The sequence below is a fragment of the Passer domesticus genome, chromosome 7 (assembly GCF_036417665.1).
Source record: "Passer domesticus isolate bPasDom1 chromosome 7, bPasDom1.hap1, whole genome shotgun sequence".
Lineage (NCBI taxonomy): Eukaryota > Metazoa > Chordata > Aves > Passeriformes > Passeridae > Passer > Passer domesticus.
In genome coordinates this window covers 10626807-10652766 of record NC_087480.1, presented here as the reverse complement: position 1 = coordinate 10652766, position 25960 = coordinate 10626807, and the positions used below count along the sequence as shown (strand labels likewise).

Below are 25960 nucleotides of genomic sequence, written 5' to 3'. Positions count from 1 at the left end.
TGCTAATATCTTTTGGCTGTGCTTGGGCTGAACAGATGCACGGAGGGAAGCTGGCAGGCTGTCTGTGTGCCTCCTGGGTTACAGACATTCTAACACCTCCCTGATTTACAGGGAGGGCAGTTAGACACTTGCAGGACTCACAGGTTTTGCAGATTTTTGGTGCCTTTTTTTTTACATGGGGGAGATACTTCAACTGGCAGGATGCAAAGCGGTATTAAAAAAAAAAAATTAAAATAAACAACCCAGAAAACTCTTGTGCTTCTAGAATATTTGAAAACATTATTCTGCTTCACCACACCTGCCTTGGGAATTGAGGGACTGGTTGTGTCTCATCCATCCCAGAGCAGCACTGAACAGCTTCAGATCTGCCTCAGGTTTTGCCCAGCTGTTTGAGGCCCAAAGAGCCAGTCCCTAAAGCAGCATTTCAGGGGTTCTGGCCACATCTGTGCCATCAGGCCCAGAGCTCTGCAGAGGCAGACCCAGAATGACAAACTGCAAGGCCTCTGCAAAACCTGCATGTTGTTTTGTATGTTATTGTACATGTGTGGAAATCTTGTTATTTTTATCTCAGTAAAATATTGCTATTATCCAAATTGTTAACTTTGATTTTGGAGAACAAATACGTATCTGAAAACATATTTTTTTTAAGAGTTGTTAATTAAGCAGAATGTTTTCCCTCTGGGGTCACATGAAGGGATCAATGTGCTGTATTCTGCATCTCTGTGTAAATCTCTCTGGGAAGTCAAAATTGATTCACTACAGTGGTGGTTATGCCCTGAAATTTCACTGAAAGTAGTGTAGTTCCCAATCTTGCTGTCCACATTCATGATTCTAAAAGATTGTAATAGGATCATATCATCTCATTGGGACCAATTTTCTTCTGTCATATTTAAGCACTACAGAGGTTTTAACGATTTAATGGCTATATTTCATGCTTAACAAGAGAAACACTGTAATATTTCTCATCCTGTTATGAGTGCCCCTCTCCTGGTGCTCTGTTATTAAATATAGATTAGCTTTCCTGGAAAGAAAAAAAAAGTGCTATCATGTTCTGATATTTTATATCTTTCTTATTATTCTCCTAAATATTTTGCAGAACTTCTTTTATTATTCTCACCCACAGAATTACAACTTTTACTTTGAATATTAAAATTTCAGATAAAATTATTTAAGTAACTTTTTAATCAAAGAAGCTAGTACTCTGAGCAAAATTTTCTATCCATCTCCTACTGGCTTGTGTCCAAAGGTGATGGGAGATTGGTACCCTGCTCTTCTCTGTTCCTGAACAATATTTGAGGAGGAGATTGGATCATTCTCCTGGAATGGAGTTTGAGAAAGCACTAATTCCAACAGTTGGACTGAATTATATTGGTTACACTGAATAGTAATTTTATTTTAATGATGTACTTCATGTAGAACAGAAAATCAGAGCTAATCATATGGAGCACTTTTTTTGGCCTTCAGCCTTTTTACACTTAAGCTCTGTCAGGTAATGAACAGGAACATTCCTTTCAAATATAGACACTGTTTAATGAAGATGCATAATAATTTGCTTATTGCTAAAGCAAACTCAGAGTGTAAGCCAAAAAGCAGGATTTTTTTTCTTTTTTTTTCTTGTTCCTTTTTTTATTTTTTTCTTGATTACCAATCAATTTCGTCTTTAGGCTGGTTGAATGCCAATTGCAAAGCAGATTTCTCTAGTGTATCTATGAAGGATTTCCTTTTTTTTTTTCTTTTGAGATGGAGAGAGAGAGATCTATCTGTATGTCAAGAGAAGTTATTGGCTTGGTATAGAAATATTCTCAAACTTTCCTTAGTGGGCCAAAATGCTGTGTCCTTGTTAAAAACATCTCATGCTCCTGAGCAAATGAGGAATGAGGGCAGCCCTCTGCCCCTCTTCACTTCTAATTCTCAGGCCATAATGATGTGTCAAGCTTTTCTGGTTATCCTGCATTGAAATTATTGGCAATAAAGTTTGTCAGCATGGAATTGTGAGGTTACCATTCTGAAATAAGACTTCCAACAGTTAAACACCAAGAGGCATGGAGTCTTTTTTTTTTTTTTTCCTTTCATACCTGCCAACTGCAAGAATGAAGGAAGAAAGCACTAAAATATTTGAAATACACATAATATACCACATTTTGGTAAAGAATGATTAAAGCCTAGCTATGTAAGACAGTAGCACTAACGTTGCTATGAATTATATATACTCCTTTTATGTTAAAACTCGCCTTTTGTTTCAAACTTTTATGAATTTGGAATTTTTTAAGACTTTATTTTCACTTTGAATATGTGCTTTTTCTTCCTTTTGTCTAGAAAGGCAGAAAGTGCCTTTTGAAAAACCTTTGTGTTTCTCTTGACCTATACAGCTGTGTAGCTTTGATCTTTAGATAGTCTGGGTGAGCAGCTGACCTTTGTGTTTCAAAGGAATCAGGATTTTTAGAATTTCCCATTTCCTTCCTAACCACCCCCAAAAAATAACCAGCCAAGCCCACCTCTATTCTATTTCAGTGGGAATTGATTCTTTTGTTACTCAGATTCTAAAGTTTTCTTGGAAGAGGTGATTAATGCCTAGAAAATGTTTGGTGGCTACTGCTTGTGTCCACCCTTGCAAGCATGAGTGACAGGTATATTTTATACTCCATTCCAATATCTGCACCTCTCAACAGGCAGTGACTGCCAGCTGTTTCCCAATAGCCTTTTCAGGAACAGGAGGACTTTTACTCTACTGTCCATAAAAATATGCCTCTGCTGTTGCCACTAAACTTTATGTAAGCCATAAAATATCTTTTGGCTCCGACTTGAAACACAAGGAGAATGTTTGCACAATGAACATCAGACATTGTCAATGTTAATGTGTAATGTCTGTTGGCAGAGTTGTCTGTAAAGATTTTTTAGCCAGCCAAATGTTACTTCTATTTCACTCAGAACTCATGTCTGTCATAGGATCGGAAGAATAACAGGTTGTATTAAAATTGGCTACAGGCAGTTTAATTTTTTCCTGTTGCTAGCCTTTTGAGGAACCCCTGGCAACAAGTGTGTGTGTGTATATATATATATATGTAAAACACCTTATTTTCCAGTCTTCTGTAGCTGACTGTGGGTAGTGGAGAGCTCTATTGAAAATCTAGGGTAATTTACAATCTGTACACAGATGTCTGTGCCTATATGTACATTTGATATAGGTATCTTAATGGATATCTTCAAAGTGATGCACTGGGTCTTAAACAAAAATGAATGAAAAATGGTTAAGGCTTGCAATTAATTTCAGCAGTTCCTGACTTATATTATTTTTGTCCATAGTGACAATATTTGAGTCAATTTAGACCATACTTGGAATAGAGATTTCAAGCTTCATAACTAATAGTGAACAAAACCCACAATCTTTTAAAAGATATCAAAGCTACACACAGCAAAAGAGAAGAACCAACCCAAGAGTCTTTTGCCATCTTGTAAGGTTGTAAAGCTTCAGTACTTGCTGCTGTGAAAATGCAGATGTATTATTGTGCACCTGTGTCTGCACACATCAGCATCATTGCCAATGTTGTGATGAAGACTTTAACTAAATCCCCAGATTTTTAATACAGAACTAAAAACCAGACCTGTAGTTGTCCTCAAGTAGTGTCACTAATTCAAGTGTGGGGCTTTTAAAAAATTATTTATTTTTTTTTTCTGCTTTAACACAACGTTTCCAGAACTTTTTTGAGAGCTTTCAGTCAAGACATGGAAATGAAAGGGGAGTTCATGATGTGAATGCCCAACTGTAGATTTATCACACTAAATGGCACTATGGTATTGAAGTGAGATATTTTGTATAAGCGTCTTTTGCATCCATATCCCAGTACTTTTTGCGGGCTTGAAGCTTTACATATGGAAGTAATAGACTGGAAGAAATTTACTAGTACAATTAATCAAGAATCACTCTTGGGAACAATAAAACATATATTTAAAATCCTTGTATAAATGCTGTGTGATCAAGTCTGCAGCATGGAAAGATGAGGCATTGTCAGTATAAAGGAATATTAGAATATCATACACAAAATAGAGACCCATGAGAACCTTGTGAATAAAATAAATATCTAGTATGGAAATCAGATCCATGGGTGTGGGAAACCCTAACATTAACTTCTGCAAGGTGAGAACTCACCCAGTGGGAAGGCTTTAGGTATACAAGTTGATAGAAGATGATTATGGTTCCCTGCGTGATGGAGCCATAAAAAGGCAAACACAATCTTTCAAAGCACTGCAATATTTTTCTAATAGAGAGGAAAATATACTAACATTGTAATTACACAAAATGGTTTTCAGCTGTCTGCTGGAACATCAGCACAGTCTTAGTTACTCATGCCCAATATAAAAACCAACCAAAGAAACCCCCACACCTGTTACCACTGCCAGGCAGGTCAGAAGTGTCCACATGAGGAAAGACTAAGGTAGCTCTCTTAAATCACCTATCCAAAGCTCAGATCCCTTGATAAACATGCCAGAGAGGTAAACAGCGTGGAGGGAGAGAAAAACTGTAGAACAGTTGAATATAGAGCAAAGAATATATGGTTATAAAATTATTCTGAATATACAGAGAATCCAGGCAAAGTTCCCTACCTCCAGGTTGGTCAGGCCTGGTGTAGCCCAAAGGAAGAAACATGTCCCTGGTGACTCCCGATGCTCCTAAGGGGATCATCCAGAAAGGATGCCCAGATAGATAGTTTATAGAGTTGCACACTACTCCAACTGTATGTGGACTTTAGAAATATGCTTTGTAACTAAGAACTAAATCCCTGATTTTTAAAAAAATGAAAAATTATAAGCAGCCAACAGAGTGGCCATTACTGGTGTACTCTTACACCTGGGAAAGCAAAGGGATTTTTCATATAATCATGTATAGTCTTATTTATTTTGCATACTTCTGTAAGTGTGTGCATGAGCAGCTAATATGGACAGAGAGGCTAGAGCCAAATCCCCAGATTGAGGCACTCCTGAGCTGTGGAGTGTTCAAAATCCAAATCAGGGCTTTACAGCTTGAGCCCTTCTCTAATATTTATTCAGATTTATGATAAATGTAGTACTTTAGAGCTAATTCTTGTTCATAATGTATCTGTTGTTCAGTCGTGACTAAAGTGTATAAATATCACGCATTTATCTTTGAGCCTGTAGACATTTAAGCCTCTCTGTTCTTCGGGGCGTTATTTATTTATTTACGCCTTTGCTTGTTTGATAGATGGCAGCAGATAAATGTTTCCTAACTGGAGATGTCTCATTAGTTTTTGCTTTTAGTATCATCTGTCATATGACAGCAAACAACAGGGAATTTTTGCACATTTGTATGACTGTATTGCATTTTCACTTATAGCTGCTGCTGTGCTCTCATAGGTGATACATAAACATAACCTTTTCCTTAAAGACTATCTTCAAAGAAAATGCATTTTTACTCTAAGCAGAGCCCCATGGTCCTGTCATTACAGCCCCACTCTTTCCAGGGCAGCAAGCTGGTTGTGTGCTACAGAAGGTGGAGACTGGGAAGCTGGCTCTGCTAAGCCTTGCCTAATGCAAACTGCTTTAGTATGCACATCACATCATGCCGGCTATACTGCAGGGAGCAGGCAGTTATCGCACAAGCGTGCATCCTCAGAGCCAGGATAAACACTCCGCTACTCTCCCTCTAAACTGCTCTTCTGGGAGGGAGAGAAAATAAATAGGCAGCGAGAGAGGCATTTGAAGTAACCTTTCTAAGGAGGAGGCAGCAGCCAATAGAACCTTTCTGTCTTTTTTCTTTTTTTTTTTTTTTTTCCCCACTTCTTACTAGAGAAATTCGTGTTACCTCAGCAATTAAGGAGAAGAGCCAGCATCTAGGGTTCCAGGCTGTGAGGGGGAGTAGCAACTTGTACCAGGTAGGAAGCCCTTTCAACATCCTTTTAAATCCATGCAGCTCAGTTACTACTTGCTATGTTGCTATACAGTGTCTGACTTGTGGAGACCTTGTGTCTGCCACTCACCATTCCCCGAGTGAAAGAGACCTTGGGGAGCTTTAATTGCCAATGACCTTCAGGGTATTTCTTAGAAAGACACTGGTACTTAGTGCTGTAAAGTAAAGCAATCTATACTTTCATCTGATGGCTTAAAGTGTGCATTTAGCATCAGGATGCAGCTGGGTGAAACTGCAGCTGTTACCCATCTACAAAACCATGTCACAAATGAGTAAAAATTAGCCATTTTATAATAACTGAAGCAGCTGCTCTGCATTTTTAGCAACACGGCTGTATTACTTTCCAAAACTTATTACCATAAATTCTTTTTGTGCTGGAAAGTCAGCAGATATGCTTTGCTGTATTCAAAGTTATTTTGACAGTTATCTACTATATTTTCATAGTTACTTATGCATATTTTATTAAGACTTTTCTAAACTTTCCCGAGGCAGCTGTCTTGTGGCAGGTTAGTATTGCTGCTAACAAATAATTGATGTAATATTGTAGTGAGTGGTTACGATATTCGCTTTACAGGGCTGCCTGCTGCAAGCCTGTAGGGATTGCAGGCACCTCCTGAGGTGTCTGAGGGCTGGGGTGGGATGGAGCCCGAGGTCACAAATGCTCATTTCATCTGCCTGGGTACTACAGGGCAGAGGGCAGAGTGAGGAGGAGGTGGATGCTGGCATTGAGCTTTGTGACCCTGTTGTGCAGTGTTTTCCTCCTGGTACTTTTATTTGTGTTCACTCACAGGAATGAATGGTTAGGTGACATCTCTTCCACCTGTGCTGTGTGTATTGTGACAGGGATGGGACTTAGTAAATTTATTAAAAACAGGAGCAGCATTTCCATGAGCTCCAACATTAAGAGTTAGTCCTGTGAGGGTCACCGGGGTGTCTGTGAGACTCAGAGTTTCATTGTGTGATCAGTGTAAGTTGTTGTCTTCTGAGTAGATAAGGGAGTCTGAGGCAAACTTTTGCAATCTTTAACATTTTGTTCTACGCATCAGACCAGAATTCTCCAGACAGGGAATTCTTAAGTGTAAATATCTATACATATTTTTAACGTGTAAGCAGTGGTGTCAGCAAGTATACCATGCCTAAGGATTCTGTTGCTTGCAGAAATACCTGAAAATAGTGTTCAAAATAGTCAGGTACCACTGCTGTAATAAAAAAATAAATACTGATAATAGCACAGCTCTCTCAATACCCACACAACCTTTCCTTGTATGTAATTGCTCTATGCAGAAATAGCTCCATATATTTTGTTTAAAGGTATCTTGTGACTCTTATCTGTAGGAAAAACTATTGAGGATGTCTAAATCCGTAGCCTTTTTTTTCTTATGAGCATAATGAAAAAAACAATTCTTAGAAAATGAGAATTGTATCTGATAGCTATAAAAGCTAAGGAGGTACAAAAGAAATAGCTTTGAAAATTACAGCTGTGAAATAGAGGTGAGATCTAGTCAGTGACCAGCACTGGTTAGAGGATCTGGCAATAGGTGAGAACAGTTTTACCCTCTGTTTCATCCCTTCTGAGAAATTCAGTGCTTCAGAAAATTCACACTTGGAAAGTACCAGTTCAATTAGCAACTAGATGGGAAGGAAACTAGAATGGGAAAGTGATGTCTTGACTCCTTTAATTTCTCTTGATGTATGAAATTTGAGATGATGAAAATTATACTCACGCCCTCCAGGTTGTTTTAACAGGTTGATGTAAAACTGAAGTGAATCATTACCTTGAAGAGAAAAAGGAGGTAATAAGTTGATCACATCAATGCATTTCAGTAGAGACTCATAAAATTCAGATTTCAGGAACATTTAAATTTAAGGCAAATTACAGTTGGTGGGCTTGGCATTTATGGCTGGTTTTTTTTGTTTGTTTTTATTTGTTTGGGTTTTTTTTTTTACTCTTTAGTCCAAATGCTCACCCTAGGGATTTGTAGAATTCATCTTTAAAAAATGATTAATTGACTCAGGCCTTAAATGTTGGCTTGAAATGTCTTATTATTCATTAATGCATTTTCACACTTTGTGGATTTCTCTGAGAGAAAGGGATCACAAGGACTGTGCATTCGCATCTATAGATTTCTTAGCTTGGTATTGCTTGCAGGTCACTACCATCCTATGCCTCAGTTTACTCATAAATACAGGTGTTGGCAGCTGCCTATTTGGGAACATATTGCAGATATGAGTTTTTCTGGATTATCCTCATTCACACTAGTAGTGCTTTATGTAGATTTGCCTTTTTTTGACTCCAGTTCACCTTGTAGCTTATGAACTTGACTTTATTTCTTTGGGTTTATTACCTGTTGTTTACCCTACTAAAAAACCTGCTGAACAAACGCTGTTTTCTCCATGACTGTAAATCATGTTTTAAGCTATAAAACAGATAGCAGAAATCTTTATCCTTCATCCCTGCCCTGGAAGAGATTCCCCTTTCTGCAGAGAGCTTAGTGAGGATATGGGATGGCCCCGTCTATGGGAGGAACCTGTTACCTTTAATAAGACCTTTCAGAAGCTCAGGAGTCACTGATAGCAAATCTATAATGTCTGTGTATCTAAAAGTGAACTGGATTTACTAACCCAGAAATCTTATGATTTCTTAGCAGAAATGCTGCAATTGGTTCTGTGTAGCTTTTTAAAAATATAAAACCAGGCAAATCTGACTATCCAGAGGTATCAAATCTGACTTTCCAGAGGTATCAAACTTAGCTGACATTGCGCTGTCATATTGCAATGTGTGGGTATTCCTTTATATTGGTGGCTTTGACCAAATCTCTCTATCAGTTCCCAGTACTGTTCTTTTAAGATGGAAAACTTGGACTCCTAGTGCCTTTGGAAATCACATTATGAAGTTTCAGATTTGTTGCAAGGGTCTTATCTCTTGATGTATGAAAGGAAAAGTCCCTCTTTACAGCTAATTGATGTTTCTTGGTGCTTTTTGACATTTTATTGTATCAAATAATTGGCCTGACCTGAGAGTCTGATGTTAGTAAAGGGACTATGAAATGCAATGTATGACATTCTACGTGTTGATATAATCGTGCATTACTGTGGGTCCCCAGAGTGGCCATTATCTTTTGATCTAGGTTTGGTTAATTTTAATAACTTGCTGGTATTTTTGGAAGCAAAACACTAAACACACAGTGCCAGTAATGTGTGATGACTGCAAATTTATACATGAGGATTTCCAAACAACCTCACAGGTGGCAATTATACTGAGCAGACATGTCAGCACACAGGCTTGTCTTCCTTCTACTGTGAGCATGAACAAGACTATGAGGCTAAATTTTTCTTTTTCTCCTGTCAAGGTATTCGGTAACATTTTTCCAAATGAATAGTTGGAGACAATCAGGGACTTTTTTACTTTGCTTTCGACGTATGCAAGGGATTAGAATTAATGGTTGGACTCAGGGGATCAGGATTAATGGTAAGGCTGACTACACTAACCGACCATTGGACTTCACTGCCAACTTTAAGAAAATTGTAAGTTACTGAACAGCACACAACTTTTAAGATTTATTTAAGCAATAATCCCCAAGAAGCCAATCATTACTAGCAATTAACTGTTGGTTTGTGGGTTGTTGGACCATTAATGTTCTAACAAACTGACTGTTAACTACAGTAACAACAATTTCTGATGTATGTATTTACTCTGACTGCGGGTTTTATGTTATATAACTTTTTTATCTGCCCTAGACTTTTTTTAACAGCTCAGGACTCATTAAATAATTTATTCTCTGTTAGTGCCTTTTGATGCTGTGTGGAAAGCCTGTGATGTTGGAACTGTATTTACCATATCTATAAGGCTACACTTCAGGCAGAATGTGAAAATTTTTTTATTTTTTGCCTGAAACTTCATTGCTGCTTTTTAAGAGAGTCTTAATGCAATAGTTATGTTTACATAATAATTTAAAACAAAATACATATCTGATTTCCTAAAACTATTTTTTTCCTAGATGACATTATACCAGGCCTGATCTGAGTCAATCAGTCCTAGCAGCAGTGTTTAGCACAAGGAAGTTCTGATAAAGGTCATTTGTAGAATAATCAGAACTGGAAAAAATAGCTTGTCATGTTTTTTGCATTCTCAATATCCTCAGCCTCATTTAGAGTTTAAAATTGAAAGCAAAACTGAATGGTGAGAGGCACAGAAAATAAACTGGAAGCTGAAAAAGTTTGTTTAAAGTTCTGGTTTCATTTAATGTTGTCTTCTATTTAATTGTTTTACTTTTCAGAGGTAAGAAAAATACAAGGAAAGAAACAGGCTAGATGTAAAATTATATATTTTATAAAGTAGGACAGCTGTTTTATCTCTGTGGGCTTTGCTTGCTTGATCCAGGAATCACCAATAGCTTAGGGTGCAAGTGTGCATGTGTTGACTTTTCCTTAATGGAATTGAGGTGGGCAGCTCTCCTAAGCCTGATTAGAACCATCACAAAATCTGCCATGCTACAATGAAATGCAGAGAGATGGATTTAGGTCAGTATTTAATGAGCCCCACATACAACACTGGCAGGGGAAAAAGAAAAAAAAAAAGCTCTTAAAAGTTAAATATGTAATCTGAGTAACTTAGAATAAAAAAACCAACCCAGACACTGGCTTACATGACTCTTTAGTCTGAGTCTTACCTAGGACAGAAAATGATGCTATTTTTACAATCCAAAAGGAAATATTACACAAGGATCTGTACAAAGCAGCCTCAGCAGGTTTGGCAGAGACACTGAGCAGTGTGGTGTGGTTGGTGCTGGGGGGAAGGGAAGGACCAGAGGGACCTGGGCAGGATGGGGAGGGAGCTCTGTGCAAGCCTCAGCAGCCAGGCCACGTGTGGGCTCCTGCACACGGGCTGAGACGAGCCCAAGCACAGCCTGGGTGGAGAAAGGATTGAGAGCAGCCCTGAGCAGAAGGACTTGGGGTGTAGGGGGTGAGCCAGCTCAGTGTGACCCAGCAATGTGTGCTCATGGCCCAGAAAGCCAAATGTGCCCTGGGCTACATCCAAAGAATGTCGAGGAGGGAACTGCCCCTCTCCGCTCTGCTGAGACCCCGCCTGGAGTGCTGTGTCCACCCCAGGGCCACAGCCTGAGAATGACATGGACCTGCTGCACTGGCTCCACAGCAAGCTACAGAGATGCTCAGGGCCTGGAGCAGCTCTCCTCTGAACACAGGGTGGGAAAGTTGGACTTGTTCAAAGAAGGGCCCAGGGATATCTCATGGCAGCTTTCAAGTGCCTAAAGGGGATACAAGAGAGCTGGAGAGGGACTTTTTATACAGGCATGGAGTGATAGGAGTAAGTGCAATGGCTTTAAATTGACAGGGCAGATTCAGATGAGATGTCAGGAAGAAATCCTTCCCTGTGAGTGTGATGAGGCAGTGGAACAGGTTGCCCAGAGTAGTTGTGAATGCCCCATCCATGGAAGTGCTAAAGGCCAGGTTGGATGGGGCTCTGAGCAACCTGGTCTACTGCAAGGTGTCCCTGCTCATGGCAAGGGGGTTTGGAACCAGATGATTGTCAAAGTCCCTTCCAATCCAAGCCATTCTATGATTCTATGTAAAATTAATCACTTTTTTTACAGTTCAAAAGCTCTTGTTTTTATATTTATTTTAAGCAACCAGGCAGTGTCAGGGCTGACGGCTGGTAAAATTTGTCAGGATTAAGGTTACTTATTGTAGAGCTGCAAGGGAGGCAGAAAGATGGGAGTGCAATTTTTATTATATTATGGTGCATTCGTTTGGTACAATAAATGCATCTCAGAAGTACATCTTTGGATAAAGCAACTTATTGTGGAAAGTATGGGAGGTGGAGAGAAGGAGGATCTCTATGTTCAGCACCCTCCCTAGCACAATGTGCAGCAATTTGAAGGTACCTGTAAAGAAGCAGAAGAAAGCAACACAAATTCTGAGAAAGAAATTACTTTTGTGAAGTGGCCATGCTGTTGGGTGTAGTTTCCTTCTGTGCTTTTTTCTTTTCACTTCAGTGTCAATCAGACTGTACAAATCTCTTGGAGAAGACAGACATCATTCAAGAGAAGGAATAAAGGTAAAACAGTTGTTCTTGCAGACAACTTGTTTATTTTGTGAAGTCCTTTCTTAAAATGACAGGTATTTAATTGAAATAGTTTTTCCTGGTATAAAATATATCCATCAAGCTGTTGACATGAGTTCTTTGTTGAACGTGAGGCATACCCCAGTGTTCCAGACTGGCTGTATCTTTATTTACATTTGCCAACAAAACACCTGCCAGATTTAACAGCAAATCACCACACAATATAATGGATCTTTAAGTCAGCAGACATGAATGACAGGCTTCTGTGTTTTCTACTTCCAGGGTGAAAGAATGCTTGTGTAGAATAATAAAACACAAATGTGGTTTGTATATTTTGCAAAAATAAAACTATTTTTGCCTTATTAATACATTATCTGTAGACCTAGAAATCAGAGAGAATAAACACTATACAGCATACAGATGTAAGGAAATAAGACCCCCCCTTTCAAATGAATTGTGGCCTTTATGTACTCAAATATTTGAATTTAATTGCTCTTTGGTGTATTAACATCAATCTATCATCTAACATCAACATTTTTTTAAGCGAGCATAATTCAGGCAGAATGACAGATGAATTGCATGTTGCACTGACATTGCACCCAAACAGTTCACTGTGATTTTACTGCAACAGAAACCAAAGGTCAACTGCTTGAAGCTGAATTATCAGCTGTCCTGGGGTTCCAGCCCAGCATTCACCACTGAGTCTCTACAGCCAGACACAAGAAGAGCTGCACTTGAGCCTTTCTCTCTTAACCAGGAAAATTGTCCCTGTTTTCAGTTGAGCTTCCTAAGAAGCTGCTTACAAGGCAGCCTAAACGTGAGAGATCCCTGACTCAGAGGTCCATGTTCACACCCTGTCCCCAGACAGAGCATGCCAGAGCTGCATTCCTTTCCTGGCATGGGCTGCAGTGCCAACCACCCAGGGCCTCCTGGCAGCTGGAGCATTTGTCTGGATTCATAAGAAGACACTGAGATTTTAGAGCGTTATTTAAAAAGTACTTATTTGTACTCTTCCCTTCAAATGGCCCATGAAATACACTTCATGTTTTGAATCTGTAGACTTAAGGAAGGGTCTGCCATTTTGAAAAGAAAATTTGTAGACTTAAAGAAAGGTCTGCCAGTCTGCCACTGGTCTCTGTACAAGTACTGCACAGAGACCAGTGTGAGGTGAAAGGTAAAGAATAAATCACAGCAATGGGAGAATGTCTTCTTTACATGCTGTGTAAACATGACACATGTCCTTGTATAACATGGTCTTTCTTAATATCCACTTGGTATGATGCTGAAATTTCCTCATTCATGCAAAAGGGATTTGGATATCTGAACCAAGGATAACACCACAGGAGACCTTCCCATGCTGTTTTGCAAATAAGCCTGTGTTCTCCCCTATCTTTAGATGCTTATTCACAATTCTGCTTCACATGGCAATTTGCTTCCAAGCAATGTTAGTCCACACAGAATTCTGGATCTTGGCTAGTCACAGGGCTAGTGACAAAACCTGACTTCCTCAGGACACTTGTTTATGTATGAGGAGGTAAAGAACAGTCCCCGTCACTTATGCCTGTATTTCATTCTTTTTCTCCTTCAATTTTTTTCTTCATTTGCTCATGTTTAAAACCAAGGGAATGAGCTGACAGGAATTAGCTTGAGTAGCCCAAGACACTAAGAATTTTCTACTGCCATGACTGCTGGCAGTTTTGAAGAGAATTACAATAGGACATGCACTCTGAGAGTTTGTTTCTCTTCCTGTACTAAATTTGAATAATCTTTTTCTCTGTGTGACTTTCCTCTCTGAAATTTTATGAGACAATATGACAGGGAGCTGTAATGCTTAATTATTAAAAATCTAAATATATAGTATTCTGCAGAGAGCTAAAAATGAGCTTTTGTAGGTCTCATAAAATTGTTTGAAGGCAATTCTTCCAATTATGTAATGACAAATGTAACAAAGACAGAGGAAAAAATTAAAAATTATAAAAAAATCTGTGCTTAATTTTAAGACTATTTTGATTTTCAGAAACTGTGTTCTCATTACAGTCTTTGGAATGAATGTGTTTAGAGTTTGATGTGACACTGGAAGGGTTTTGCTTATTAGACTCAGGTGAGTGCTCCAGGAGGCTCTTGGAAAACCTCCAATTTTCCCATATCACTATCAATTAATTACACTCTTGAAGTTCATGAAGTTTGCCTAATTATTTTGGAATGTTTTGGAGCTACATTTACATTTTGAGCAGTGGCACAGCATATGAGGATAGCGTCCAGCAAATACCATGTGTTGAGAAACTGACACTGTTAAATGTTCTGTAACATTTAAGAAAAGAAGTGTTAAGAATTGGTTCAAAGGTCTGCATGGGCTACTCCTGTGTCTTGGCAAGTGTGGTCCCTGCAGGTTACAGGGGAAGAACGGTGTAGATGTGTCTCTGGCCTCACATAATGACACGTGGTCAGAAGGCAGACTGCAGGTGACAGCCAAGTAAAATGATGTGTGTTTTTAGAGGAAGAAGGATGCTGAGAGGCAGAAGGGACAGGAAGGAAGGATTCTCACAAGGTGCTGGATTTTTGCTCTGCAGCACCTTAGAATACCTGTTCCCACGTGCAGTATTTAGTGTAACAGCAGGATGACTGTTTCACTAATATTTTCCTGCAGAAATGGACTTCTGAATGTCAAGAATCGTTTTGCTGTGTGAATAAACCCAAGGACAAAACTGACATGCAGTTTCTGTGCTTCAGTTACGGAGTAAAAGGATCCTTCTCCACTCTTCATTCTTTCTTTGACTGTTGCTGGTGATGTGGCTAATGTTTCTGAAGTTCTGATGTGTCTCAACTGCATTGTTTTCTAAGTATTTCTAAACTGTCTGGTAAAATGCTATGAAAACAGTTATTTTCAAGATAGGTCATCATTCAAACCTTTGAGACAGAAACCCCAAAAGCAGGAGGAAAAACTCTAAAAAATAGATTTCTTTGTAGCACAGGTAGATTGATCATCAGAGGCAGGCCAAGAACTTCATTTTCTTGGGGCTAGCATTGGTTTGTTCATCACTCAAGTTTATATTTCAATTTTCCAGTGTGCTGGACCAAGCATACACATGTGTTTTTCTCTGGACTTGAGGAAGTTTCCAGTGCCACAAATTGATAATGGTTAGACTTGCCTTTAGAGACATATGGTTTTCCTTGTGGTAATTTGTCATGATAAATTAAATAGTTGTTCTATATCCAGTAAATATGTTCAGTCACCTGGGACATCTCCAGGTACAGGTACTGTTTAGTGTAGAGATGTCACAACTGCTGTGAAGTTTTAAATACAATGAATTTCCTTTAGACCATGTGCTCTATGGGGATAGTCAGAAATGTGAAAGAGGCATAAAACAACTGATACTGTAGATAAGTAGAGTGCCTGGATGTCTCTGAATATTCTGGTTGTTTTTCAGAGAGAAAGACCAAAATATTCTGGAATTTTGCTTCAAGTACTTCAAAGTCATTGCAGTGACAATATCCATCACTGTAATCTGCCAGGGACATACTGAGGTTATGTTGGGTAGTGGGGCTACAAGTCAGTCCCTCAAGAAATGCTCCTGGTATATCTTGTTTTAAAAATTTAGTAATTCCCTTGAAAAAATAAATTAGCAAAAGCAATTTTTCTGAATCCCAAAATGTTTGTGGCCTCTGTCACAGGGGGAGTTCAGAATTCCATGCTGGAAGAGTAAAATGACCTTGAGGATTACAGTAATACTATCTGAATGAAATTCAATAGGACAAAGTACAAGATCATGCACAAAAACAATACAATTCTGTTATAAGCTAGGAGCTTGTTAATTGGAAATGACAGAAGAGGAGAAAGTCATAGAATGACTGCAAGTCATCAGTGCAAAACATCAATGAATAGGGCAAATACAATCTTACACTGTGCTGGATGAGATATTTGTGTTAACAAAGGAAATAACAAACACCTGAACTAGGTTCTGCAGAAACAATAATGTGGGATATTTGTAATAATTTTCTTTTCCTGATTTTAATTAAGGTGAATTCAAGCTGGAACTGGTGCAAAGAAATGCAGCTAGGATGTTCAGGAGAATGGAAAGTCTTATAAGAAGAGTCTGAGAGACTTTGTTGTGCTTAGTCCAACCAGATAAACTTATCAGAAGTTGAGCAATAAATTAAGAAAAAATATATAAATATAGTTAGGTTGGAAATAAATGTGTCCAGCTCTCAGAGGTGTGATATTTTGGACCCAATTTCAATGGTGACCAAAACCTCCCAGCTTTGAGCCAAGATCCTTTTGTCTTAAAGGGGAAAATCTAGCCTGCCTGCTAGTGACTGAAGGGAGCAAGGGAGCAATCATTTCCAGTGCTTCTAAGCATTTATAAGGAAAAGCCAATATTGAAATCAGTTCTATAATTCAGGTACTTCTGGGTTCATGTGTGGTTCAACTTCTGTTTATTTGGATTGCAATGGAGATGGAAGAAATCAGCCTAAGTCATAAACTGCCAGAGTGGTGTTGTCAGACTGGGAAGAGCCACAGTGTTATAATGGCATTGATAATGCAGATTATGCTCACTGACATATTCTCTTTCTGTTCTCTCTGTAAGGACACATCCTGCAAATACCTTCCTGGATATTTGCTCTGTTGAAATATTGCATTCAAATCTACTTTTAATCTCATTTTTCTAATTCCCAATGGCTTAGATCTGACGGGACCCCATGCTGATCACAAATATAGCAAAGAAAGGCTTGAACTCCTGTCATGAAAACAGTATTTTCTTGAGAATTTGCCTTAATAGTATTAATGAACTTGCATAAAATTACCATCTCTGCCATCCTGCTGATCAGAAATTCTAGCTTTGCAGGTGTTGGGTGTTTTGTGTTTTTTTTTTTTTTTCTTTTTTTTTCCTCATAATGAGCTGGCACATATTTTTTGCTGTTCTTGGCATTAGCCACTTCCTCCTTGCTGAGCTGAACTGGGATTTTGAAAAACAACATCTCTTCTCTGGTGTGGGAAATCAGTGGGCATGAAACAGGAGGAACTGCTTTCCTTGCAGTCCATTCAGTATGGCCACGGAGAGCTATTTTGGAGAAAAGGGAAAGAGTGAAAAATGTGTGTGACAAACACAACAGAGACTAGGATGAAGAGAAAAACCATGAAGACAGAAAGGTTGACAATGAAAAACAGGGAAGAGGGGCAGAAATATTAATCAAAGCAAGACCAACATAAGCATGGCAAATTACCCCTTTTAACTATTTATTTAGGCTGAAAAGAATTGCCACAAGTCAAATCACATCAATTTCAATTTGTACTGCAAAGTTTGTAGTAGAGCTAAATTTTGTATAGCAGAAAGTGTCTGTGAGCCTGCTCCTGAGAAGTGTCCAGTGCTGTTGCTGCACTGAAGGAGGCTCAAAATCGTCCCCTCATGTTTAAGGCTATCTTTGAACCTGGTCTGAAGATCCTGCAGCACAAAGCCTGGTCTGCACTGGCTGTTTTGTTACCCCAGATGTGTGAACTTTTTGTAGCCATTTCCAGTTTTTCCATGATTGCTTCACATCCAAGGAAAATCTAGGCTGGGAGTAGCCATCTCTCCAGGATAATCTCCCAGGATAGAAGAGCCCTTCCACAGCTGACGCACTCTCTTACAGGAGTGTTGTGCCACTGGAGCAAGAAAAAGTGCCCAGAAGTGCTGCCAGGACAGTGAGCCCTGAAGGACAAATTCCTGACTCCACTGAGCTCTTGTGTCATGCTATAACATTATCCTGTTCCTTCCCAAGTTTTCATATTGGGATTGACATCCCTGCAAGCTCAGCCACCCTGGGAGAACCCAATTCTTTTGCTTGTAGAATACTTACTGTGTCTGATCCCCCTGTGTGCATACTTACAGGCTATAGCAGTAGGAACTCTACAGTGAAATCAGTGGAGAAATTCTACAATGCCTGAGGGTACTGGAGCAGCTCTGAGAGCAGATAATAACTGAAGTTCCTCAAATGCTGTCAAATGGTAATTGTGGGCTCAAATTGCAGCTTTATTGTCATAAAGTAGAATTGCTGGGAGGGAATTCCTAAAACCACCATGCCCATGTACAGCATCTTATTTTCTTCCCCATAACTTGAATTTTCGTTAGCTTACATCTTCTCCACCTTCAATATTAACACTTGTTTATCTTTTGATTTTGTTGCTGAACTAGAGGTTGTACCTAGTTAATGGGGAGCACTTAGCAGACAATGAGAAGCAAAGATGTTTTCTCTTAGACTGTTTGAAGGTGATCACAAAGTAACTTTTAACAAGAAATTATCTTATTCCAAAATAATCCTCCATTTTTCTCCTTTAAATTTGTTTTTATGTTGACTGTATATGTTCTTTTCATATGGAAGTCAGAGAAATATTTTTTTTTGCATACTTTCTAAGCTACTCAGTTCCTGTGATGATTGGACAATTCCTGCTTCAGTGGAAAGTAACTAATTCATTGTCCTCAGAAGGTGAAATAATATTCTGTACCAACCTTGATTCTCTGCCACAGAATCAAGGCTGATACAGAACCAAAACCAACTCCTACACCCCTAAGTGTGCTCTCAGAATACAGGTATTGCCAGGATAGGCTTGATTTTATTGGCCATTTTAATATCTAAGATGTGGTTGCAAGTAAGAGACGTCTTAAGTTTTGGGAGAAATATCAAAATAAAATACTAATTTAAAACTGCAAATTCAAGTATTCTTCCTTGAAGCTTTAAAATTCAACTTTTTTATAGCATGATGTAGAGAATGACTGCATGGTGTAGAAAAATGAAGCACTGTGATGGATCGATTAGGAGATATGTACTTCTAGCACATTTGCTATCAGAAAAATGCATGATTACATGAAGAGTGAAGGAATATAAATGACTCTTCATACCCGTCACCTCTTCTCGCACCATTCAAAAATCTCTGCCTGTGCTTCATAAAGAGTTTCAGTTCTTGAATCACACAGCTGACAAACTTTCACATAAATTTATCTCAAGGAGTATTGCTTGAATTGATTGAGGATAAGTTGTCTTACTTCAGAGAGACACGGGTCTTAACCTGTGCTTTTTGAAGTAATTATTTCAGCTGCAGGTGTGAAGAATACAATAGTTGTGTTAAAATGTGACAGTTTTATAAGCCACAGTTATTGTGAACATGGGAAAAAATTTAAGTCCAAAGACACGGTTTGGAAGTATTGTTGAGAGCACTGCAGAATATAAAGCTGTGCCAGTCTCACTTTGCATTGCCTTCAGTCTTTCTGGAGCTAGAATAGGCTCCTGTTGGGAGACATTGGTCACAGTCACAGATGAACTACTGCAAAACATCTGTGTTGGGTTCACACCAGACTCAGGAGCTGCTGGTGCTGAACAGTCATGCTACAGAACTGCAGGCAAAGAGATAAAGCAAGTGATTACTCCAACTGCAGCCCAAGTGCCAATATACCTTATAATTACTTTGAATCTTTTCAGACACATTAAAAATACATTCAGTAGAGCCAGCTTCTTGCATTTTTTGTTAAGGTACACGAACTTGCTGATGAGAACACAATGCAGAATGGAGATGAATGCAGAAAAGGCAAGAACAAACATCCTGACAGCAGCCAGGTGTTACTTGGACTTTTCAAAGAGAACTTTCCTTGACCCTCTTAGAGCACGTGGCTTATTACTGAAAGTGTCAAACACTTTGTTATCTCTGTTCAGCAGCACAGTACATCAGGCCATTTATTCATAACTTGGAGTGCTGCTCTTATTATAGAATCATAAAATATTCTGAGTTGGAAGGAATCCACAAGGACCATTGAGTCCAGCTCCCGGCCCTGCACCAGACAAAGCCAAAAATCCCACCATGTAATTCTTATTGCTGTACTGCAGTTGAGTGCTTGCAGGGCTGTGACAACAGCGAGCTGTAGTCCCAAAGTTTAATGTTATCTATGGCAGTTTCTTTCATGCTCTCATGAAAACCAAGGTCTGGCGCTGCCCTGAAGAGGGAAAGAGGGCAACTCCTGCTGCAGAAACTGCTATTGCACCCTGAACCCCACTGTTTACTTCTCTCCTCTGTCACAGTTAGTGCTCTTACTACAGTAGCATTTGTGGCATCTGCTCCTGCCACACTGACTCACCTTGGAGAGAAAATGAATCAGAATAGCACGTTGGTAGTGGCAGGGAGGAGAGCAGCAATTCTCAGCTTCATTTCTCTTTGTTTCTCATTGAGCCCTTTTTTTTTATTTCTTAACTCTAGTAAGCATTCTCCATATGTGTTTAGTATTTTCACATATGTTTCTGTGTATATTTAATTGTCTACAGTAGACTCTTCCCATCTTGTCTTCCGGCTTCTTGTGTCAACTGTCTGTTTAGATTTTAAGCTATTTGAAAAGAGCCATTTCTTTGTGTATTTCCATGCAGTAAGATGCAACCCTGCAGTTAATTGGAGGCTCTGAATAATCTTGCCATATAAAAGTATAATTACTGATAGTACTCAGATTTTGGCAGTTTTTTAAATGTCAATGTTTATGCAGGAAAAAATGACAGGTTCTTATCAATAACCACTTTTCTTAATGTGCCTGTGTAGATTCCTACAACTCACAGAGACAAAATCTACCAGTAGATAGCAGAGTAAGTGTAGTATCTCTGTTGGCATTTTAACAAGCCTATTTTTGTGCTAGCTGTAAAACCTCATGGTTTGTGCTATTGGAAAGATTTTAAGGCAATTCTGTATAGGGAACTCAAGCTTTATGAAGATAAAAAGATAGAAAATAGGAATACTTCCTTTCTGAAGCATACTCTGCAAAGGCTTGTGATATATGAAGGCTTACCCAGAACACTGTGTAAGTGATTTGCTGGTAAAGGCTGTGTCTTTGTACCGATGTTCTATTCCTTTAGAATACTCAGTTTAGTTTCAGGAATTCTTCATTACTGTTTGATGTTTATCTTAGTGATTTGAAATCTTATTTCTAGTGTAAAGTGTTGGTACAATTATTTTTTGGCTAATGATTATGATTTTTTCAGTAAGTAAAGATATAAAGTATGCCTTAATCTTCTAGTCTTATGTTGCTTTGCCACCATTTACTGTTTGGTTGTTTTTAAAAAGAAATGAAAACCAAAGGGCACTTTTTTGTTTAGTATTTGCTGTGGTTTTTAGGTCCTGTTTGTTAATGTCTAGGTCTTTAGTGGTTGGACTTCTAACATTTGTAATTATGGTCAGAATGGCAATAAGATAAACACCATGGGAAATGCCAAGCTTTCTTAGTAAGTTTGTACTTCATAAAAGTTGCTCTTTCTATCTTGAAAATACGTTAGTGTTAGAGACCCTTCAGAGAGAAGATTATGTACTTTCCCTGAGAATTGCTGCTATGAGGTGTTTAAGATAAATGTGAATCTGTCTTCCTGTCCTTTTTCATGACAGCCGCAATAGGAAAGCGCCAATCAGTTGGTTAATGAATCCGTGTGATAACTTCATGACTCTTCATTTTCTTCCACTCTGCTTTTGGCAGTTCTAAAGATGTTAATCTCTCCACATTTGCACGGGAGAGGTCTGCATTTGAGAGAGGTCTTTACATGCTCTACCTACAAAAGACCAGCGTGTCAAAAGGCACCACTGTTGATCTCATCTGCGTTTCATTAATTCCAGTCCCCTTGTCTTTCCCAGGCAGCTGTCACCCCTACCTTTCAGAATCTACCACTCAAAAGACATTTTGGGCGTGATAACATCTCCATCATCCCTGTCTCTGCTGAACTCTTTGTGCATCCTCTGTGCTGGTCACACTTCAAAGCCACATTCTCTATTTGTTCTCCTGCACAGTTTTCACAGTTGTCTATGTGAGGTGTTGGAAGATGAGCCCCTGAGGATAAACCCCTGAGCTTGGACAACATAAATACCCTAGCTTCTAATTCTCTAGTTTTGACTGTATTTTGTTTCCACTTCTGCCTTTATTTTGTTTACAGTTTCAGTTTTGTTTCAGTTCACTTGAAGGTTGCAACGATATGACACAAAACACTCTTAGCTGTACTTGAGGATTAAAATGTAGCCTAATTTGGTGAAAAAGATTTTGTCTTGTCCATTTTTGACGCCAGGTTTTCTTCACTTTTTGGCAAGACTTCTTGTGGACAGAAATATTGCATTAGGAAATGCTGTTAATGGTTTGGTTTAAATAAGGACAATTTCACTATCTTGAAATTAAATACATGAAAATAATCCTCATTTTTTTGTCTCCCTAAAAATAAATAGTTTGGGATATCTATATATAAACTGAATAGTGTTTAATGGTATTAGAGAAGACATGAGTACTGAAGTTGGCAAACCACCCTTCCATAGCTGATTTTGTTTGAGGTTTTTGAAATATTTTTTATTGCATTTGTTATTGTTATGCTCCTTCATTTTCATAATTGGTCTATTATTGCAATGAGTCACACCCACCCATAGTGCATAGATGTGATGAATGTTTGCTCTATAGAGAAAATAAAGTAGAAATTAAAATTTCTAAGTATCTTGCTGATATTTTCATTTTTTTGCACATGTAAATTATCATACTTTTTAATTTTTGAACTCATTTGAACAAAAAGCATGGGTAATATTTTAAGCCTATTATGCTTTCTACATAAAACCAGAGCAAAACTAATTATTCTTTTCCTGTGTGATATTGCCATCAATCTTATGAGGAGAAACTGTTTCTGCACTATCAGGATTTTTTTTTTTTTTTTGCTAAGCCATTGCTTAAATGCAAAGTGTGTCACTTTATTATATCACAGTGCATATTTCAATGATCCGGGTGGCACGGTTATAGCACTGTTGATCTTACTGTAGTGCTGTGAAATGAATAAGTGAGGGCTGACAACTGGCAGGGAAATCGATCCCGGCTCTGCTAAGGTGGAGCTCATTATTGTGGGATACAACAGGCCAGCACTGGCTGTCAGGAGCAGGAGACTCTCAAATGCTGCCAAGGTCAAACCCAGCACAGTAACAAGGGTTTGAGTGAGAAACCCTGCACGGTGCAGTCACACTGGTGTGGGCAGATCATTTCCAATTTTTCTGGAGCCAAAGCTTGCAGGGTGTAGCTGTGGGGTGCACCTGCAGAGCCAGTGTGCTGCCAGTGCCCAGCAGGCTCCAGAGGATGGCTGGGGAGGGGTGATGTGCTCAGCACGGTGACAGCTTTCCCCTCTCCTCTCCTCTTTTGGAGGCTGGGCTCCTTGACCTTTTCCCAGTTCAGCTCCCTGCTCTAAGTGGTTGATTTCAAATTTGTGTGAGTGGAGGGCACTTTGGCTGCCCCTCTGCTCAGAAAAAGGCCAAAGAGGCTGGATGTGTCCTGACTCCTGTGCCCACAGAGGCTGGACATGTCCTGACTCCCGTGGCACTGTGAGGCTGGACATGTCCTAACTCCTGTGGCAGAGCAAGGCTGGCCAGGGTTAACAGCTGAAAAGTGAGGTCTGTGCCCAAAAAGGAGTGAGAGAGTTGTGTGGAATCCTTGGAGGATTAAATAAATGCAGCAGCCCGTTTGGGCTGGGCCTTGGTATGAGGTTCTCAGACACTGGGACTGTCACTGTCCTGTTTACTGTGGTCAAGCACAGAAGGTCTTGTTTGAAATGTGTAAAAATATACTAAATGGCTTGATGAAATGTTAAATGATTCACTAATGGTTTAAAAAGACTTTGGAAGTACCCTAAAGAGGCACTACATTTAAAATAGGATAATTTTAGAGTAGCATTTAATGGGCTTGGAGAAATAAAGAGTAATTTTAGTTGATGTATTGTAACTTTCATAGTTTGGACAATAAACAGAGCACTGACTACAACAGCAGTAAAAGCCTAGAATAGTTAAAATTATGTCAGGTTCATCTTCTGCCAGCAAATGCTGTAGCCCAATCTACAAAACCAAAGTACTATGTGAAATAATAAATAAAATAGAACAAAACAGCTTACAATCACAAGGCGATTATGTTCTTAATGCCTTAAGAATGGATAAATGTACTATTTTCTGCACTTGTACTCCTTGATACATGAATGAAAATACATATAAAGCAGTCCATGCATTAAAATTTCATGTTAATTCATAATATAAATACTAAATTCAAAGGCAGTATCACCTAAATTTAATCCATTCTTTGTAAACACTGTAATACAAGCACACAACACAGATACTGCAATGCAGCTTCTGACAGTTGCCTTTACTATTTTCTATTATCTATGAATTATTTGCAAGATGGTTGAAGCATGATTGAATTGGGAAGCTATTTCTATTTTGTATAGGTCAGTGTTTCTGAAATACTTATCTTGGAGCAAAATGTTAAGAATACCATGAAACATATCGTGTTGCTTACAGTTAAATGCTTGAGATACATGGATCACCTAATTGTTTTTGCTTTACAGTACTGCTCAGCTCTGTAGTCAAGGGATTACTTTCTTTAGGCACTAGGGAGCAACAGTTCTTCACTTTTCTGTTATCCATATTTTCTGTTCTTTCTGACTTCTCTAAGCAGCAGTTATCAACACATGGAATCAATCCTGGGGTTTTCCACATCTGTTGCTTAGTTTAAGGCAAATGTCCCAGACATACTCCCCAAATTTTTTTTGTTGTTGTTTTTATTTCAGGATCATCATAGTTGTTGTTTAAAAAAGGGGGGAAAAAATCTTTCCTCAGAATGGCAAAAGGTGAAGCTACCAAATGGTGCAAATAAAGACTGTATTTTTCAGCCAGGTATTTAATGTGTTTTATTCCTGACAACACTGCAAAGCTCTGGTAGATGCTGTTAAAGACCAGTGTATTTCCTTTCACCCGTCTGTACCAACAGCCTCAAGCTGTTGAGCTGACACCTGCCCAGGGTATGTATGCATGCACAATGAATGTACAGTTCTGATTATAGTGATGTGGTGGAAAAATGACAAGTGTCAAGTAATAACCTTAATTTTTTTTTTTTTTGCAATGGAACTAGGATGAATGTACCTCTGCTCTTCTAAATTGACTTGAAAGTTGACTGAAGTGTAGTAATGAATAAGGAATATTGCCAATTTTGATTCCTGTAGTGTTGCACATGATGGGCTGGGTATGTGATACTCATAAGCTTAGAATATGAATTTTTTTCCAGCTTTTCCTGGTTGTGTCTCAGAAGTTGAGAAGCACCCCAGAATGCCTCTCTCAAATAGGTTGGATTTCAGAATTCACCTAAGGCATCTGACTCAAGGCTGCTCTGAGTCCTTGCATTTTCCCAGGTGTCCTCTCTGCTTTTGTCCTTTTCTCCTCTGCCCATGCTGCTGGCCCATCAGCTCTGAGATGATTTAGGTAATCTTCTCTTGAGAATTCCAGCCACTGAATGAAACAATTGCCAATGCTGCCTAGTTTATCTTATGAGCACAAATTTCACTGCACACTTAGTGGCCCTGTGAGCATTAAATAAAATGCACTCAAGCAGCTTGTCAGGCCATATCATTACTGTATTTGTAGCATGCTCTGCAAAGCGAGCACTGTGCCATCACTGAGCTGCTCAAGGAAACAGTTAATAGGGTCATTGCCTCATTTATCTGGAAGGAATAGTAAAATTGATGGGTAGGGCATTGACCTACTGTAGAGGTTAAAAAATAAGTTGAAATATCTGTCCATTTAAGGTGTGCTATACCACTAGGTAATCCAGAGCAATGGATAACTGATTTGTAATTATACTGAAGTATTTCACTAGAAGGACTATATTCCTTTAAACTATTTTCCTTTTATCTGTGTGACACACATCTTGATAAAATATTCCGTCTAGAGGACTGTGTGGACAACTTGACATATTTCCTTCAAACTCTCGCTACTTTTGGTACATTTATGCTGGCAGTATACAATTTGGTTTCTAGATTTTCATGCCAAATAGCGGATCTCTTTGATTCATGGCTGTCAGAAGCACACATTAGAAACTGCTTTGAGGAGTTGTATTTGGAAGTGTGAGATGACAGCGTGCTGGTTATTTTTAAGCATTAATCAGTTTATACATAGTGGAAGTGAT

The 25960-nt window shown here is 38.8% G+C and overlaps 1 protein-coding gene across 1 annotated transcript in view; it reads left to right on the top strand.

The window, feature by feature from the left end:
- TENM1 (teneurin transmembrane protein 1) overlaps nucleotides 1-25960 on the top strand; it is an 818347-nt gene that overhangs the window by 30241 nt on the left and 762146 nt on the right. Inside the window, exon 2 of the mRNA XM_064426811.1 lies at nucleotides 5804-5888. The gene's annotated coding sequence lies outside the window, so the exon portion shown is untranslated. The remainder of the gene's footprint in view (nucleotides 1-5803; nucleotides 5889-25960) is intronic.